General features: G+C 43.2%; 1 pseudogene; it reads right to left on the reverse strand.

Annotated features, from left to right (window-relative positions):
* Positions 1–549: 549 nt before the first annotated feature.
* The window catches only part of LOC103731926, a 58,529-nt pseudogene continuing 41,102 nt past the window's right edge, over positions 550–17,976 (reverse strand).

The following is a 17,976-nucleotide window of genomic DNA, read 5'->3' on the forward strand; positions in this document are numbered from 1 at the left end:
AATAAAAATATATTTTTTAAATGTGTTTAATTTTGACTTTTTAACTTTCAAAATACTTTTATTTAAAAAAAACACACAAAAAAACGTTTTTAAAAGTCACTACAAACCTACAAACCTTGCCTTTCTTTCAAAATAACATGGCATGAAGCAGGTTGATCTCGGAGGAGACCAGCCCCTTCTACTCCCTCTGGAGGCATAGCCTGGGTTTCCAGAGCAACCTGGACCCCAACCCTCACCATTTGACAACCCAACTTGGCCCTTGTGGTCACAGGGGCAATGGGAACTGGAGGCAGAACTGTATGAGCAATCAGACTCCCAGAAACAGAGTCTCATTAAGGCCTTCGAAAGAGAGAAATTAATTCAGGAAGACCCACCTTCACCGAAAGCTGAGGTAACCAGATACTCACACACAGACAGTTTGTGGAGCCCTGAAATGGGGGAAAGGAGGCCACAGTCAGTTTAAAGCCTCCACCAAATACACACACGGAAGTCACTTCCAAGGACCCAGCCCACCAAGGCTGATTGTGGGGAAGGATCCTCATCATAGTCTTAGGACCTCAAGATGATTTCCATTATATGGTCCAGTTCATTCCACGCCCAGGACCCTGGGGTATAGAAGAGGCTGTGAGGAGGCTCTGGAGGCAGCAGGGCAGGTTCCTCCTCCACTGGAGATATGTCAATGTCTACAAAGAAGTCATCCAGGCCAGATTCCCCCAGGTACTGAGAGCTCAGAGCTTCTAAGAAGACAGGCTTGGCCTGGGACATCATCCTGGAGACCTGAGGAAGCCACTGGATTCTGACATGGTTCTGTCTTATCTATGGATATATGAGCTCCCTGAGAAGAGAGCCCAAGGTGGCAGACAGGAGAAATCTTCTTCACCTAGTTGCTGCAGTGTACTGAGGATAAGGACATGCCTGCAGAGGCTGGGAGCTCTGGGGCCAACGCTACCCTGAACTTTGTTGAGAGAGGTGGAACAGGGCTTGCTAGTAGCTCCAAAGACCGGCTGGATTCCACTCCCACTTTTCATCTTCCTCCTTCTCCTCTTCCAAAATTCAGAGTGTTTCCTCTTCATGCCTCCCAAGTCCTGCCCACAGCCCCTTGGTCTAGCCTGGGACCACCCTGCGCCTCCCCAGAGTGGAGGTGCCGTGCCGTGATTAGATGGAATCCTGCCAGCTGCCACTGCCTAGATGCCCCACTCCTCTCCCCTCCCAAGACTGGGTCCCTTTAAGAATGGCAACTTGTCTGGGGGTGGCAGGGTGGTCAAAACCGTTTCTTTTGACTCAGTTGGTCTTGATTGGGGACTCTTAATTTTGACACTTCTGGATTTCTCCATTTCCTTTCTGTTTATTGATTTCTAGTTTTAGTCCCTTGTCATTGCAGCAGATAATTTTATATGATTTTAATCTTAACTTTATTGAGACATTATGTAATCTAACATGGCCTCTTATGGGAAATGTTCTATGTACACTTGAAAAATTGTAGGTTTTATTGCACTGTGCATGTTGTTGGGTTCGATTGGTCCACAGTGGCATTCCAAGTCCTCTCTTTCCCTACCAATTTTATCTCTGGCTGTTCTCTTCATTATTGAAAGTGGGGAATTGAAATACCCTACAATTACTGTGTTGCTATGAGTTCCTCACTTTAGTTTTGTGAATATTTGCTTCATATATTTGGAAGCTCTAATGCACATTGTTATACAGTCCTGGCAAATTGATCGTGATCCTAATCTTTACGACCTGATACTTCAACTCAACAACATAAAACATGATGCGACTAAAAATAAAGAACTTGAATAATCACTTTTTTGAAGATGATCTACAAATGGCCAACAAATGTGTGAAAAGACATTGAGCAATACAACGCTAGAGAAATGTACCTCAAGATCATAGTGAGACAGTACTTCATATGTGTTAGGATGGTCACTACTAAAAATAGAAGGGCATGAAGAAACAGTAATTCTCATGCTCTGTAACGCTGTCCAAAGTTACACATTAAATGGTTTCCTGGGTTTTTTTTTTTCTGAGTTTGTTCTTGGTTTTGCTCTAAAGGCTCTCAGTCCTCCCCAGGCTGTTTCTTTGTCACAACCTCATAGTCATGACTCAACCCATACCTAGACAGCTATGCTGAGAGATCTGTAGCTGGCTGAATGGGAAGCTTCTCTCTCTCTCTCTCTCTCTCTCTCTCTCTCTCTCTCTCTCTCCTCCCTCTCTCTTTTAAAGATTTACTTATTTTTATTTATGGGTATGAATATTTTGCCTGAAATATGGGCAGAGAAGACCCAAACCATGGAGAATGCAGCTGTGTCTCAGGGTGCCTAAGAAAAAGTTCCAGCACAGAACTTGACCAGCATGGGTTTAGGAAGGAGAAGGCTGAAGCTGATCTCAGAGCCTTTTGATTCCATTTTGGAACAACAAACACAGGTTAAGGAGAGGACCAAGGACCAAGGACCTGGAAATTAATGGAGGCCAAGAATTCATGGAGATTATAAGGTGGCCTCCTTGGGGATAGAACAGACCCAGAAACTTTGCTTTCAAGATGCCAAGTTGGTCAAAAACAGACAGAAATTCTCTAATAGAGTTCTTTCCTTTGGATCCAATAGAAGCCACTGGATACTGGTTCATCCTAGAGCTAAAGGGTATAAGGAGAATTGCCAACAGGAGTGGGTGAGAACAACTGTGTGTGTGTGTGTGTGTGTGTGTGTGTGTGTGTGTGTGTGTGTGTGAAATAACTAATAAGCAGTCTGTCCAATCTTAAGCATGCACAAGACTGGAAACAGAGCTGGGGTCTATTCATAAATACTGGCTCCCCAACTTTCTTGGTTAGTGCCTAAGTTACTCCTAAAAAATAGAAATACCTGAAAGTCCTGTTTATTAAGTAGTTAGAGTCAATTAAGAAATATTTATGGAGTTCAAGGCCAGCCTGGTCAACATAGCAAGTTCCAGGCTAGCTGGGATTACAGGGAGACCCTAATCTCAAAAAGACCAAAGATTAAAAAAGAAGAAATATTTATGACTTAGCAATTTGATACCTGTTTAAGAAAATTACACACAAAAGTTGAACAATGTTTACTTCATTTTAACTACAATTGTTTACTGATGAGACTTGTGTACCTATTGAACACTTCATAGCTTCCTCAAGCTGGCAGTGAGACTGGACATTGGCATCCTCAATTCCTGCTTCACACAATTTTTCAGAGCAGTATTTGAGTTTTTACCATATTAACACAAATTGTAAAGATATGATAATCCAAACCAATGTTGCACAGTCTAAATGTCAAAAACTTAAAAACTTGGAATAGTGTTTCCTCTGGCATCCAACAGGGGACACTGTTTGTCCTTCAAACACTTCAGTATGCCCAGGGTATTTACTCCCAGCAAGCTGCTCTCACAGTCTCTTGGCTCAGTGTGAGAACCATAAACACTGGCTGAAGAGAGGACGAAGGTCCTGAAAATTAATGGAGGAGGAGGAGAAATCCATGGAGATTAGAAAGTGGTCTCTTTGGGGATGGGATAGACCCTGAAACCCTGCTCTCAAAATGCTGTGTTGGTTCAAAGCAGACAGATGCTCTCTGATAGAGATCCCTTTGAGTCAGTAAAAGCCACTGGCTACTATTTCATACTAGAATTAAAGGGAATAAGGGAAATTGTTAGAGTGAGACAATTCCTGATAATTTTAGAAAGATCACACATGAGACTATGAGATTATATTTACTAGATTAAAAAAATCCTCCATGTGGAGATGGAGAGCTTGCTTAGCGGTTAAGAGCACTGGCTGATCTTACAAAAGACCTAGGTTCAGTTCTCAGCACCTACATAGTAGCCATCAACCACCTTAACTCCAGTTCCAAGGGATCTGACACCCTCTTCTGGCGTCCATGGGCACTACACAGTATGGATGCACTTACATGCAGACAATACACTCAAATATTAAAAAATTAAAATTAAAAAATAAAAATAAAATTTTTAAAGAAAGAAATCTTTCTGTGCTCTGCGAGACAAGCTCAGAAGTTCTACCAGCTCCCAATAGCATTGCTTTGGGGACTATAACACACTGGCCTTTGGGAAATAATCAGGATATCAACTATAGCATGTTACTTTTTTTAAAACATAAGATTTTTAATTTATATATACTTATTTATTGGAGGGGTGCATGAATGTCATGGCACATATGTGGAGGTCAGAAGACAATTTTGAGGAGTCGGTTCTCTCCTTCTACTGTGTGATCTACAAGGGATCAAATTCAGGTCCTCATGTGGCAAGCACATTTCCCCCATTGAGCCACTTCCCCAGCCCATTCATTACTTTTTTTTAGCCTTTTTGATTATGAAATAAAAATCAGCTGCAGGGATGTCAACCCCCAGCCCAGGATAGCCCATTATAGTGCAGTGTCACATAAAGTGTTGTGTGCCCTTAAAACCCACAGACTGCAGGTTAGACACCCCTATATTTAATTGTGGCCCAAGACAATTCTTCATTCAGTGTCGCCCAGAGAAGCCAAAAGGCTGGACACTGCTGTCTGATAAAGAATCCAGGCATGGTGGCATACACTTGTAATTTTAGCATTTGGAAAACTGAGGCAGGAGAATCTTGAAATAGAGGTCATTCTGGGCTATATAGTGAGCTCCAGTCCAATCTGAGCTATATAGTGAGCCCCTGTCTCAAAGGAAAAAGAAACGGGAAACCAGTAGGAAAAGGAGGGCCAAGAGAAGTTAACAGGGCTGGCAAATGTGCACACAGTACAGTAAGTACTATAGTGGTTTACTGTCCCCCATAGGCTCATGTATTTGAACACTTGCTCCCCAGTTGGTGGAGCTGTTAGTGAAGGTTATGGAACCTTTAAGAGGTGGAGATTTGCCGGAGGAAGTATATAATAAGGGGCGGGATTTGAGGTTTTATAGCATGGCCCCATTTCCTGTTCTTATTCTGCTTCCTGTGTGTGGATAAAATGTCATCTCTGTGCTTCCTGCTCCTGCTGTCATGCCTCCCCCCATATCATGCACTTTATCCCTCTGGAAGTGTAAGCTAAAATAAACCTTTATAAACCAGCAACAGAGAAGTAACTATTACATGTGCATATGAAAATCTTATATCGAAACTCTTTGTTTTGCATAACTAAAAATATTTAAAAGGTAAAAAATGTAAATATAAAACTAAAATCATTTGATTCAATTACACTTCTATGAAGTAATTTTAAGAAAATGATGAGATGATGGTAAATTTATTTTTTTAATTTTTATTTATTATTTTTATTTTATGTGTATGAGTGCATTGCTTACATGTAGGTAAGTGCACCCATGTCATGCAACAGGCCCTGGAACTGGAGTTACAGAAAGTTGTTAGCCATGGGGGTGCTGAGACTCAAACCTGAGTCCTCTGCAAAAACAGTAAATGTTCTCAACCACTGAGCCATCTCTCTAGTCCTAGTAGATAAGTTTATTATAAAACCATTGTATGATAAATTATGTCTGTATTTTGTGATAGGGTCTCCCTACAGCCCCAGCTGGCCTGTAACTCACTATGTAGATAGACCACACTTGACCCTATATTTGTAATTTTTAAATCATCTTCATGATTTAAGTGTGCCACCACACTTGACCCTATATTTATAATTTTAAGTCATCGATCATGAGCCTGTATCAATTTTATAATTATATGATAATTCATATAAACATTTCTTTCTATGTCTGGTTCTTTCCATTTTTTCTCAACTGTTACTTTAGAAATCCTGTCATCTCATTTGCCACTTCAATTTGGAAATTTATTTCATACTCATTGAATGATTTTCTGCTCAATGACAATTTGCTCAAGAATTCACTCTTTCAGTCAAGGGTAGTGAATCCAAGACATAAAAGGACAGAATAAGTCTTGAAAAGGGGAAATGGAAGCCCACAGTAAGGTAGTATAGTTCTTTCTTCTTTGTGAATTTGAGTTTTGAGGGTCAGAAAGACACATTAGAGAGCCATGCTTAATGTACAAACAAGAAGAATGGATGAGCCTTGGGATTCATGTTATAGACAATGGGAGGAAACGTTCAATAGCAGGGATCATCAAAACTACTCCAAATTCTAAAACATTTCCTACCTCATTAGTACTGGTACTTTTAGCTAGATTACTGGTATGACTGATTGTCCTGTACATTTTAGGATGCTTAACAGCAAATATGGCCCTCTGGATGCCAGTAGCAACCCACTCCCCAGTTGTGACAACCAAAATTGCTACCTGGTGAATAAAATCAACCCTAGCTAAGAACCACTAGTTTATAGAGGATATTATGTCAAGAATATGCCACTGTGTTTAATGTCAATGTTGCACAAGAGTCTTGAACCAGGTGGTAAATGTCAATTCAGAGCACTCCAACAGGCAAGATTACTTAAGTCCCCAATAGATTTCCTGCGGTCACCGCCAGTGGCAACCGCTCCTCCATTCTCGTGGGTGCCACTCCTTCATTCTCACAGGAGTCGAGGCTGCTCCTCCGCTTTCCCTGGGCTGAGGCCGCTCTTCTGCTCTCCTGGTGCTGAGGCAGCTCTTCTGCTTGCCCTGTGCTGCCTCCTGTCATTGCCTCTTCTGCCCAGTCCTGGACCCCAGGGCTGGTGAGGAGACTGTGTCAGCAGAGCCGCATTCACACACAGGAGACCAGGTTCAGTGACACAGGTCTGCTTTATTGCAGGAAGGCACAAGCTTATATAGGGGTAGTGGTCCAATCACAGCACAGCAAGTAGGATACCTTATTAGCATAACAGGTTTAGCATCCTATCACAATATATCAAGTAGGATGCCTTATTAGCATCATCCTATTAGCATAACAGACTTAACATCCTATCACAGAACAGAGGGTAGAATGCCTCATTAGCATACTGTGTTTCAGATTACAGAGCCTGGATTCCTGGAAACCATGTGACCCTGACAGTTGCAATATCACCCTAGGCTCAAGTCTGTCTCCCACAACTTCCCAAATGAGATGTGGAGGCATAAAAATGTCTGTCTGTTCCTGATCATTTCAGCTGTTGCATACTAACAGATATGAAATTGATCTGATGGCACAAGATAGTACCTCCCAACATGTTTCCAGAGAGCACTGAGAATAATAATTTGGGGAAGAGTGCTCGGGTGGTATACTTTCTCATTGCTGATAACACCTGACAAAAACAACTTAGAAAGTATTTTGCCTCACGGTTTGAGACTATCATGGTGGGGCTGTCATGGTGGCAAGGAACCTGAAGCAGCTGGTCACATCACATCCACACTCAGGAAGCAGAGAGAGATAAGTGTTCCTACTCAACTAGCTTTCTCCTTTTTACACAATCTGGGACCTCAGCCCATGAGATGATGCCATCCTCAATCAGGAAGGTCTTCCCACCTCAGTAATTTGGGTAAGCCCTTACAGGTATGTCAGAGTCTAACCTAATCTAGATAATCCCTCTCAGGTTTGCCCAGAGAATTATCTCCTATATGACTCTAGATCCTGTTAAACTGTCAGTCAAAATGGCCATCATAGGTGGTGAGTTATGACTGACCAAAGCACAATGATACACATTAATATGTCACTCTGGGTCCAATCAAGAGACAGAAGTCATATGTATTTGGAGAGACAAACGTTAGTATAAAAATTATTAAGTATAAAGGAATTATTCAGCAACATGAAGAGGAACCTCTGAAGGGAATATGCCTAAGCAGGATAGATCCCCAGAAGTCTATCTACTGTCTATACATCAATACCACTGGCAGAATCTGACCTGTGAAATTATTTTTGAGCTCTGGAATCTATTCCTAGACTTGTAACTTCCATTGGGCTCAGATGGTAAATTGTGAATAATTTTGGTCAGTTTCAGTCTTAGCCACTAGAGACCACTGGTCCTTCAGTCCTCAGTGTCAGGGTGGGCAGTGTTCTTAACACAGCTACAGAGCCAAGTGGGTGTCAAAGATCTGGGCCTTCAAATGTTGAGGCTCTCTCAGCAGCCACTGTTGTATACCTCAATCCACTATTTCAAGCCTTTTCCATTCCACTCTCTATTTCAGACCTCATTCTTCCCCTCCATATTGGGGAAAAATTAACCTAATGTGAAACTAATGAACTATGACCTCAGTATAACTTTGTTCTGCGTGGTGGATAAGTAAGTACTAACAAATATATTTGATAAGAACCCTATGTACTCCTAATAAGTATGCTTGTTAATATTATGGAGAAGTAACAGTTATGACTTCAGAAGCTTCTAATTATACTCAAATCATAAAGGCCAATCTGAGCTCAGTCAGATCCCCTGGAGCTGGAAATACAGGCAGTTGTGAGCTGCCTGACATGGATGCCAGGAGCTGAACTTAGATCTTTTGGAAGAGCATCAAGCACTCCTAACCACTGAGCCACCTCTCCAGCCCCCAAGAGCAAAGGTCTTAACCCCTTCCTTGCTGCCTTCCAGTAGAAACAGTAAGGGTGGAAACTCCTCTTGTCCCACTCCTAGTACAGGAGTTTTTGTTTAAAGATTCCTGCCTTGATAAAAGGTAACAGAAATTATCTTATAGTGAAAATCTTGACTACTAATGAGACAGGAAAGTAGGGTATGGGGAGAGAGAATCAAGATTAACATAGGAAAGAAGCCAGCTGGCAGAAAGACTCCTCACCAGGGCTACATGTAAGGGACACAACACATGTGAGAAAAACCCATAATCTCAAAACAAAAGCAGATGCTATGTAAATGACCCAGAAAGACTCACAACTCTCCTGGCTGAGAGCAGTTAGAGTGGCTAACATTTCCCAGCTCTATTTCTTAATAAACTGTCTCCATTTCTGCCACCATTCATACGTCCAGCTCCAATTCTCTGTTCTGAAACACAGGAATCTTGACATCTCAATGAATGCCCTCTAGACTCCAATCTATGACTCTCAATTGGCTAGCCACAAACAAGAGGTAAAATGGATGTCTCTAATCTTTTAATCTCATACTTCCTTAAGAAATATACCCATCTCACCAGGCAATCATTTCTTTATTTATTTCTTCTCTTCCCCCTTTCACTTTTTCCCAGGAGCACTTGGAAATAGTGGACAAGCCCCCCCCCCAGGGGGCCCATAACAATAGTTTGGAGGCAAAAAATCGAACCTATCCTTTTTTCCTTCTTTCCCTTCCACAGTTTATGGCACCCCATGACTAAGGAGCAAAGGCATGTCTGGACCCTCTCTTGTTGGGCGCTATTAGTATAAGCACAGCCATTATGTACATTGAGCTGTGGCAGGCCTGCTTGTTTACTTTATGATCTTTCACCTTGACTCAAGAGTTTGTGTGTTTTGCACACCAGTACTGAATTGTTCTGCCAAGTCAGGAGGAATGTGTTGATAATTTAGGGAAGGTGGTTAATTGGTGGAATTCATAACAAGTATTTGACCATTTCTTGACCCTCAGATAAAGGTGGGAAAAAACAGCTGTTGAGATAATTGAGCTAAGCAAACGGTAGCGATCTCTGACATTCTACTGTACAAAAAGGCTGAGCTGAACTAAACTGGGGCTGCAGTCTCTACTAACAGTCCTCCCAAGTATCTTTTCTCTGTCTCTTGCTTTTTCTTTCAAGCCTCACTCTCCCTTTCAGGTGCTGTTCATCTTGGCCAGCTACCACTGGCAAATGGCACCTCAAACGGGAAAAGTAGGGGAAAAAGTGAGGGACACCGCTGGAGAAATTGAATGCACTGGGTAAGATTGGGGAGCGGTGAGTATTTATCTTGGGAGAAGATGGGGCAAGGAAATAGTTGCTCAGTTTTTGTAAGGAATATGCTTCGGGCCCAAGGAGCAAAGGCTGAGAGTAAAGAGGAGAATCCAATAAGTGGCGGCTCAGATAAAAGTGAAACCAAACCTCCCGCTCCACCAGAGCCAGCTCCATTCACCTTGCCACCCTTTTATGAGGACCCCCCCCCCAGTCTGGGGCTAGAAGAGGGATCTCTTGACCCTGAGGATGAGTCTGCCCTAGGAGAAGAGGTCGTTGAGTCTGATCGGGAAAAGTGTCCACCTCTAGTTGCTTTGTCTGAGAAGTCTATCCCTGGGAAATTGAGCAATTAAGGGCAGAGTTAGAGGCTGTGAAGAAGGAAATGTTAAACAACAAAGAGAAAAGACCTAGGACCACCCCAATGCCCTCTATTATGGTAGGATTAGATCCTCCTCCTCCGAGGCCACCGAAGGTTGTTGCGCCTCCCATGATTGCCATGGCTCAGGAGCCTTTGGCAGGAATCTGGTACCCACTTAGAACCATGCAATCCCCGCTACACCAGGCCATTGGGGCCGCGGTAGAGCCAGGAGAGTCAGTGCATGGATTTCAGGTCTTCCCAGTTTCAGAGCAAGTTGATCAGCAGGGCAACAGGGTGCGGTCTCATGCACCCGTGCCATTTAAGCAGCTTAAGGAGCTAAAAACTGCTTGTGCTCAGTATGGTCCTACTGCCCCTTTTACCCAGGCTTTGTTAGAATCCCTGTCCACGGATTTGCTTCCGCCTGGCGATTGGAAGCAGATGGTGTGTGCTTGCCTTTCAGGGGGAGATTATCTGTTGTGGAAATCTGAGTATGTGGAACAGTGCCAAGTGACAGCAAATACCAATAGAGAGCAGAATATTCCTATAGATTTTGATATGTTAGCTGGTGAAGGATACGATGTTGCTGCCTGTGTGCAGATCAATGCTGCAGCCCGAAGATCCTGGTATAAACTGCCATCTAGTGGTAGGCAGACTGAGGATTTGTCTAAGATCAGGCAAGGTCCGGATGAGCCATATCAGGATTTCATGGCTCGATTACTGCAAACTGCCAGTCACTTGCTGGGGGACAGTGAAGCCGGTTTACTTCTAGTGAAACAGCTTGTGTTTGAGAATGCCAATGGAGCCTGTCAAGCTGCTATTAGGCCTTTTAGGAAGAAAGGTGATTTGTCAGACTATATAAGATTATGTTCTGATATTGGGCCATCTTACATCCAAGAAGTAGCCATGGCTGCGGCATTGCAGGGAAAACCTATTCAGGAGATACTTTTTCAACAAACAAAAGGGTCAAAAGGATGGGTGGCTGGACCCAGGGGGAGCTGCTTCGGATGTGGCCAGTTGGGACACCAAGTGAAACAGTGCCCTAATAAGCAGAGAGGAGGTCAAAGAAATAAAGAGCCAGGCTTATGTCCCCGTTCTAAAAGAGGGAAGCATTGGGCTAATGAATACAAATCAAAACAAGGATGTTATGGGGAACTTGCTTCCGCAGGGAAACGGGGAGCAGGGTCAGCCCCAGGCCCCGAAACAATGTTATGGGGCACTCCAGACACTCATCCTCCAGCAGGGAAATCCATTCAAGACCTCTTCAGGGCCACCCCAGGAAGCACAGGACTGGACCTCAGTGCCTCCACCTACACAGTATTAACCCCTAACATGGGAATGCAAGCCATACCTACAGGAGTGTATGGGCCATTGTCAAAAGGAACAGTGGGATTGGTATCAGGAAGAAGTAGTGTTACCATGAAGGGAATTCTGGTAGCTCCTGAAGTGATAGATTCAGACTATCAAGGTGAAATCAAGATTATGACTCATTCCCCCTTAGGAATTGCTGTAATACAGTCAGGACATAGATTGGCACAATTGCTCCTGCTCTCTCTGGTTCACAATGGCAACAATAGTAAAAATCAGCATAGAGGGACAGGTGGTTCTGGTTCCTCTGATGTTTATTGGCTACAAGCTATCGGTCAGCAGCGACCTGAGTTAGAGCTAATTATTAATGGGAAAAGATTTAAAGGACTTTTGGACACTGGGGCAGATGTATCTGTAATGTCAGAACAATGGCCCTCAGCCTGGCCAAAGCATACCTCCATGACAAGTTTGCAGGGCATAGGGCAAAGTCAGAGTCCATATCAAAGTAGTGATGAGCTACATTGGAAGGACCTGGAGGGACATGAAGGTTCTTTTACTCCCTACATTGTGAAGGGGTTGCCCGTCAATCTTTTGGGGGAGGGATGTGATGAATATGATGGGAGTCTATTTGTATAGTCCCAATGAGCAGGTTTTGCAGCAAATGTTTAATCAAGGAATGCTTCCACAAGCCAGACTGGGAAGAAATGGGCAGGGGATTCAGGCACCATTATAAATGTGTCAGAAATTGGATACAAAAGGGCTAGGATATTTTTAACAGAGGCCATTCAACAACCTGCACCTCATGCTGATGCTATAATATGGAAATCCGAAAAGCCAGTTTGGGTGGATCAATGGCCTCTTACCCAGGAAAAAATAAAAGCTGCTGAGCAGTTAGTGCAGGAAAGAAGCCACTGAGCAGTTAGTGCAGGAACAGCTTGATAGCAGACATATTGAACCTTCTAATTCACCCTGGAATTCTCCTATTTTTGTGGTCAGGAAAAGATCAGGTAAATGGAGAGTGTTACAAGATTTGAGAGAAGTCAATAAAACAATGGAACTGATGGGCGCATTACAGCCTGGTTTGCCTATTCCTTCTGTTATTCCACAGGACACCTTTAAAATTACCTTGAACTTAAAAGATTGCTTTTACATTATTCCTTTGGCTCCTCAAGACTGTAAGAGATTTGCATTTAGTGTACCTTCCATAAATTTTAAGGAGCCTATGAAAAGGTATCGTTGGAAAGTTTTACCTCAAGGAATGGCCAACAGTCCTACCTTATGTCAAAAATTTGTAGCCCAGGCTATAGCACAGACTAGGTATCTATATCCTGCAGTATATATTATTCATTATATGGATGATATACTTCTAGCTCACAAACTCGAGGGACTACTATTATCCACCTATGGGGTCTTGCAGAAGGGATTGAAACGTTATGGGTTAGTTATTGCCCCTGAGAAAGTACAAAAGGAAGCTCCATTCAGTTATCTAGGAAAACTGCTATATCCCAAAGAAATTAAACCTCAAAAAATACAAATTAGGAAGGATAATTTAAGAATGTCAAATGATTTTCAAAGGTTGTTAGGAGACATAAATTGGCTTCGTCCCCATCTGAGGCTTACCACCTGGGAGTTAAAGCCTTCGTTTGATGTGTTAAAAGGAGATTTGGATCCCAACTCTAGCAGGATAATTACTCCTGATGCTCTTCAAGCTTTACAATTAGTAGAAAATGCTATTGAACAACAACAAATTACCTATGTAGATTATAGCCAGCCCTGGCTGGGTTGTGTTTTTTCTACCACTCACACCCCTACAGCTGTACTCTGGCAGGATGGCCCTCTTCTTTGGGTGCATCTACCAGTATCTCCAGTCAAAGTAATTAATCCTTATTATGAGGCTGTAGCGGCCTTGGTCCAACAATTGCATGCTGAATCATGTAGGTACTTTGGAGCTGAGCCTGCTCAAATTGTTCCTTACACTAAGGCGCAGTTGCTATGGTTGTTTCAAAATGTAGATTCATGGGCAATTGCATTTGCAAATTATATAGGTCAGATAGAGAATCATTATCCCAAGGCTAAATTGTTACAATTTGCTAATATGCATGAGTTGGTATTTCCAAAGATAGTTAAGGTTAGTCCCATCCCCCAGGCTATGACGGTATTTACTGATGGTTCTTCTAATGGACAAGCAGCTTATGTGATTTATGGGCAAAGTTATTCTTTTCAAACTCCCCCTGATTCAGCACAGGTAGTGGAACTTTGCACTGTAGCTGCAGTGTTCCAGCTTCTGGCCTCAACACCCTTCAATCTCTATACAGATAGTCATTATGTAGCTCAAGCACTACAGGAAATTGAAACAGTACCTTTTATTGAAACAAGGAATGTTCAAATTTGTTTGCTGTTAAGACAAGCGCAAAATAGTATTAAATCTAGAAAATACCCTTGCTATATAGGACATCTAAGGGCACACAGTGGTCTTCCTGGACCATTAGCTTTGGGGAATGCCTTGGCAGATAAAGCCATTCAGCTTATAGGATTGACTCAGGTAAAGCAAGCTACAAATTCTCATGCCATTCATCACCAAAATAGCCAAAGTTTGAGAAAACAAGGTATGTACATGTTACAATAGATACATTTTCTGGCTTTATTATGGCTACTGTCAAACAGGGGAAGCCACAAAAAATGTTATAACTCATTGCTTGACTTGCTTTTCCATAGCTGGGATCCCTAACATTATAAAAACAGATAATGGCTCTGGCTATACCAGTCAGGGGTTCCAGCGTTTCTGTTTGCAATTGGGCATTGAGCATAGAACTGGGATACCGTATAACCCACAAGGACAAGGTATAGTGGAAAGAGCACATGGCACTTTAAAAGCACAATTACAAAAAATAAAAAAGGGGGAGTTTTATCCGCAGACACCAAGTAATCTTTTACATCATACTCTTTTCATTTCAAACTTTTTGAATTTGGATAAAAATGACCACTCTGCAGCAGATAGAATGTGGCACCCTCAGTCATAGGATACCTACGCCCAAGTCAGGTGGAAGGATCCTTTAATTGGACGATGGAATGGCCTCGACCCTGTACTGATATGGGGAAGAGGGCATGTTTGTGTTTTTCCGCAGGATGCAGATGGAGCCAGGTGGCTGCTGGAAAGGCTGGCGAGGTTCACCGGACAAGTGCCAGAAAGAGAAGTGGAAAAGAATGATGAGGCGACAAACGTGGCTGATGATGATCCCACAAGTGATCTTGACTGAGTTATACTGGACTTATGTTCCTGATCCACAATATTGCACCCCGCGATATGGGAGGAAAAAGAGATAGTAGTGACTGTGAATGACTCTTGGTTAATTGCTCAGCCTGCTTCAAAATGCCTGATGATGCAAGTGGCAATGAATTTTTATTATTCGGGATCAGGAAGCGGGTTGCCTATTTGTTTTGTTAAAAATGATAAGTACGGGTGTGTACAAGTAGATGACTCTGTGCTTGTAGGACGAGGTGGATACTGTACCAGTGTCAAAGTGTTATTGCCAAGAGATAATAGAGAAAAAAAAAATTTTCTCTGCAAGCATTTCCACCCTGTAAGCAGCAGCAGATATTCTAAAAAGGTTGAGAGCCACCTTACCATCATGGTCCTCTATCACTTCCATTGTGTATGGTTTAGTGGGACTTGGCATGCTTTTCCTTCTATGTCTTTGTTTTCATCTGGTGGCAGTAAAATTATTTATGAAACCTTGTGGCAAGTCAAGGCTTCTGTGCATGATATGAGATTGGCTCCCTCCCCTAACAGAGGCCGGTAGTCAAAGACAAGTAAGATCTTCTGGGAGAAAGTCAACCTAAGACAGGGTGTAGCTGATGGAAGCTACATGCCAATGACGGGTAAGGCTTTGCTCTAGCAGAAGACAACATAAGATAGGCATGGTTCTTCTGTCCGAGATATAGCATAATCTGGGGTTATAAAAAATAAAAAATGGGGAGATATTGGGAGCTATTAATCCATTATGTACATTGAGCTGTGGCAGGCTTGCTGTTTACTTAGAGTTTGTTTTGCACACCAGTACCTAATCTGCCAAGTCAGGAGGAATGTGTTTATATGGTGGAGTTCACAACAAGTATTTGACTGCTCCTCGACCCTCAGATACAGGTGGGAAAAACAGCTGTTGAAGCTAATTGAGTTCTTCTGTATAAAAAGGCGGAGCATTTCAGCTCCGGGGCTGCTTTAAATGCAAACCGGGGCTGCAGTCTCTACTGACAGTCCTCCCAAGTATCTTTTCTCTTGTTTTTTCTTTCAATCCTCACTCCCCCTTTCAGGTACTGTCCGTCTTGGCTGGCTGGCACCAGCACTATGCTAACAGTATTCCAAATGGAAACACCTAAACTGTAACTGACAATTAGAGCCCATGTTCCCTTTTCAATCATTGACCTTCAGCAATGCAAGGGCAAGTTGGAAAGCTTCTCTGAGGATAAATCCCAATCTGCCAGTAACTTTCAGGCCTATGTTTAGCTTATGATCTTACATGGGAGAATCTATAATATCATGGCTAGTTGATATATCCCTTTGGAAAACAGGATCTGAGAGGAAGCTAAAAGCCATGTACATAATATTGCTTAAAATCCTGCTGACCATCTGCCTGGAGTGCAGGTCTTCCCAGATCAGGAACCCATTGCTTAGGATTATATCACCCAGAAGAGGTCCATAGATTTAAGATAATGATTGAGGATCTCTGCAAGAATGAAAAGTCGCATTAAGAAACTGCATAGCTATGGCAAGAGAAGAAAGTTTATTTAGGTAAGAAAAGAAAATTCTGCCTTATTTCTCCACAGGCTAATCCAGGCTTTCAGGAAACTCAGTATCCTGGATTTCTCATCCCTTGAAGGATAAACTCTTCTGGGCCAACATTCCTTTAGCCAGTCAGCCTCTCACATCTGCAGGAAGCTTCAGATGCTGGAACCTCAGACCCCACAGATCTGGCATTGGGCACTGCCTTCTCTACTCAACAACAGAGATCTGACGGAAGACTACAAGGAGGAAAGAAGGAGTGAGGAAGGGATCCAAATGACTGTGCTTGACCTCATAGGTTCCTGTAGCCAGGCCCGTCCTCTAAAGGATCCCTCCACGGAGCCACAGAGATCAGAGGAGCGAAAAGATCTGCTTGAAATGCAAAGACCCAGGCCACTGGGCACACGGACATAGCAAAGGCTGTGTGTAACCATCCAGAGGCTGCTTGTTGGAATGTGGATTGTTTCTGTTCCCAGAAAAAGAAAATGTCAACCTCTGACATGACCACCTTACAGGACTGAAGGTACCTAATAAAATAGACTGGCAGACAGAAAGGCAAAAGGCAGCCTTACAGATCTCCTGAGAATTAAATTTGCCCCCCCATATATATTAAAAGAAACTTACTTTGTTAATGCAATTGTGTCATGTGTATTTATTTAATTTGTTTTCATATAGTTGTTTGTATGTCATTCTGTGTCCAAGATAGCATGAGGCCCCAGATATTCCTGGTTAGCTTTTTTTTTTTCTTTTGTCTTTTTTGAGAGAGTGTCTCTGTAGTCATATCTGGTCTGGATTCGCTATGGAAACGAGGCTGTCCTTGAACTCACAGAGCTCTGCCTGCCTCTTCTTTTTTTTTTGGACAAGGTCTTACTATGTTTGTAGACCAGGCTGTCCTCAAACTGACAGAGATCTTCCTGGCTCTGCCTCCTGAGTGCTGGGAGTACCACCATGCCAGACTCCAAGTTAGCATTTAAATTTGGCTTTGGGGGCTGCCCAGCCTCTGGGCTTCCTGGTGCCAGCACCTTTCCTGTTCCCCAGGAACCCTTTGGACCAGGTCCCACCCTCATATCCCTTTGCTTCCTGGGCTGCACAGCCTCCAGTGTCCTGGTCCCAGCACCTTCCCTGGGTAAGTCCAGCATGCCCAGCCCACCTTGACTCCCCCAGCCTCTTTCACACTCCCAGCTCCCCTGCTGAGTCTCTCCTCCTAGGCTGGGTACAGGCCCATTTCTTGTCTGGCACCCCAGACACCAGGGCTAACCTCTCAACTCAGAGCCACCACTGCTTCCTGATCCTTTGCATGGGAACCAACCCATTTCCTCCCTGCAGCCCTCAGGAACCCTCTAGGCCTAGTCCTGCCCTCTCCTCCTTTTACTTCCCTGGGTGGCACTGCCACCAGCTTCCTGAGACCAGCATCTATCCTGGGACCTTCTCCCAGGCCAGCCCAGCGCCCAAATTCTTGAGAGCAGCATCTTTCCTGGAGGGATCCAGACCTTAGGAGAAAGCCGGATATCATCTGAGCCTCATCTGACTTGGGCCTCTGTGGGAACTCCTGAAGACAAAAGCAATTAGGCCACTCCAATATAAAATCAAAAGAGAGAACCTGAAGCCTAGACCAATCAGCTTTTCATGCCCAACAGTAAACCATAAAGGCACATAAAGTTGACAAAAAGAAGCAGATCTAAACTCAACAAAGGAAGGCTTGAGTCACACAAAGTCACAAAGAAAAAATAATAACATGAAAAACCAAAATAATATATCCCCCCACCAAATACCAATAGTCCTCTAGAGGAGTACAGTGAGAACCCCCTAGAGATAATGCAGGACATGGAACTCAAAAGAACAATTA

Source organism: Nannospalax galili, unplaced genomic scaffold, assembly GCF_000622305.1.
Source record: "Nannospalax galili isolate Female #2095 unplaced genomic scaffold, S.galili_v1.0 scaffold395, whole genome shotgun sequence".
Classification (NCBI taxonomy): Eukaryota; Metazoa; Chordata; class Mammalia; order Rodentia; family Spalacidae; genus Nannospalax; species Nannospalax galili.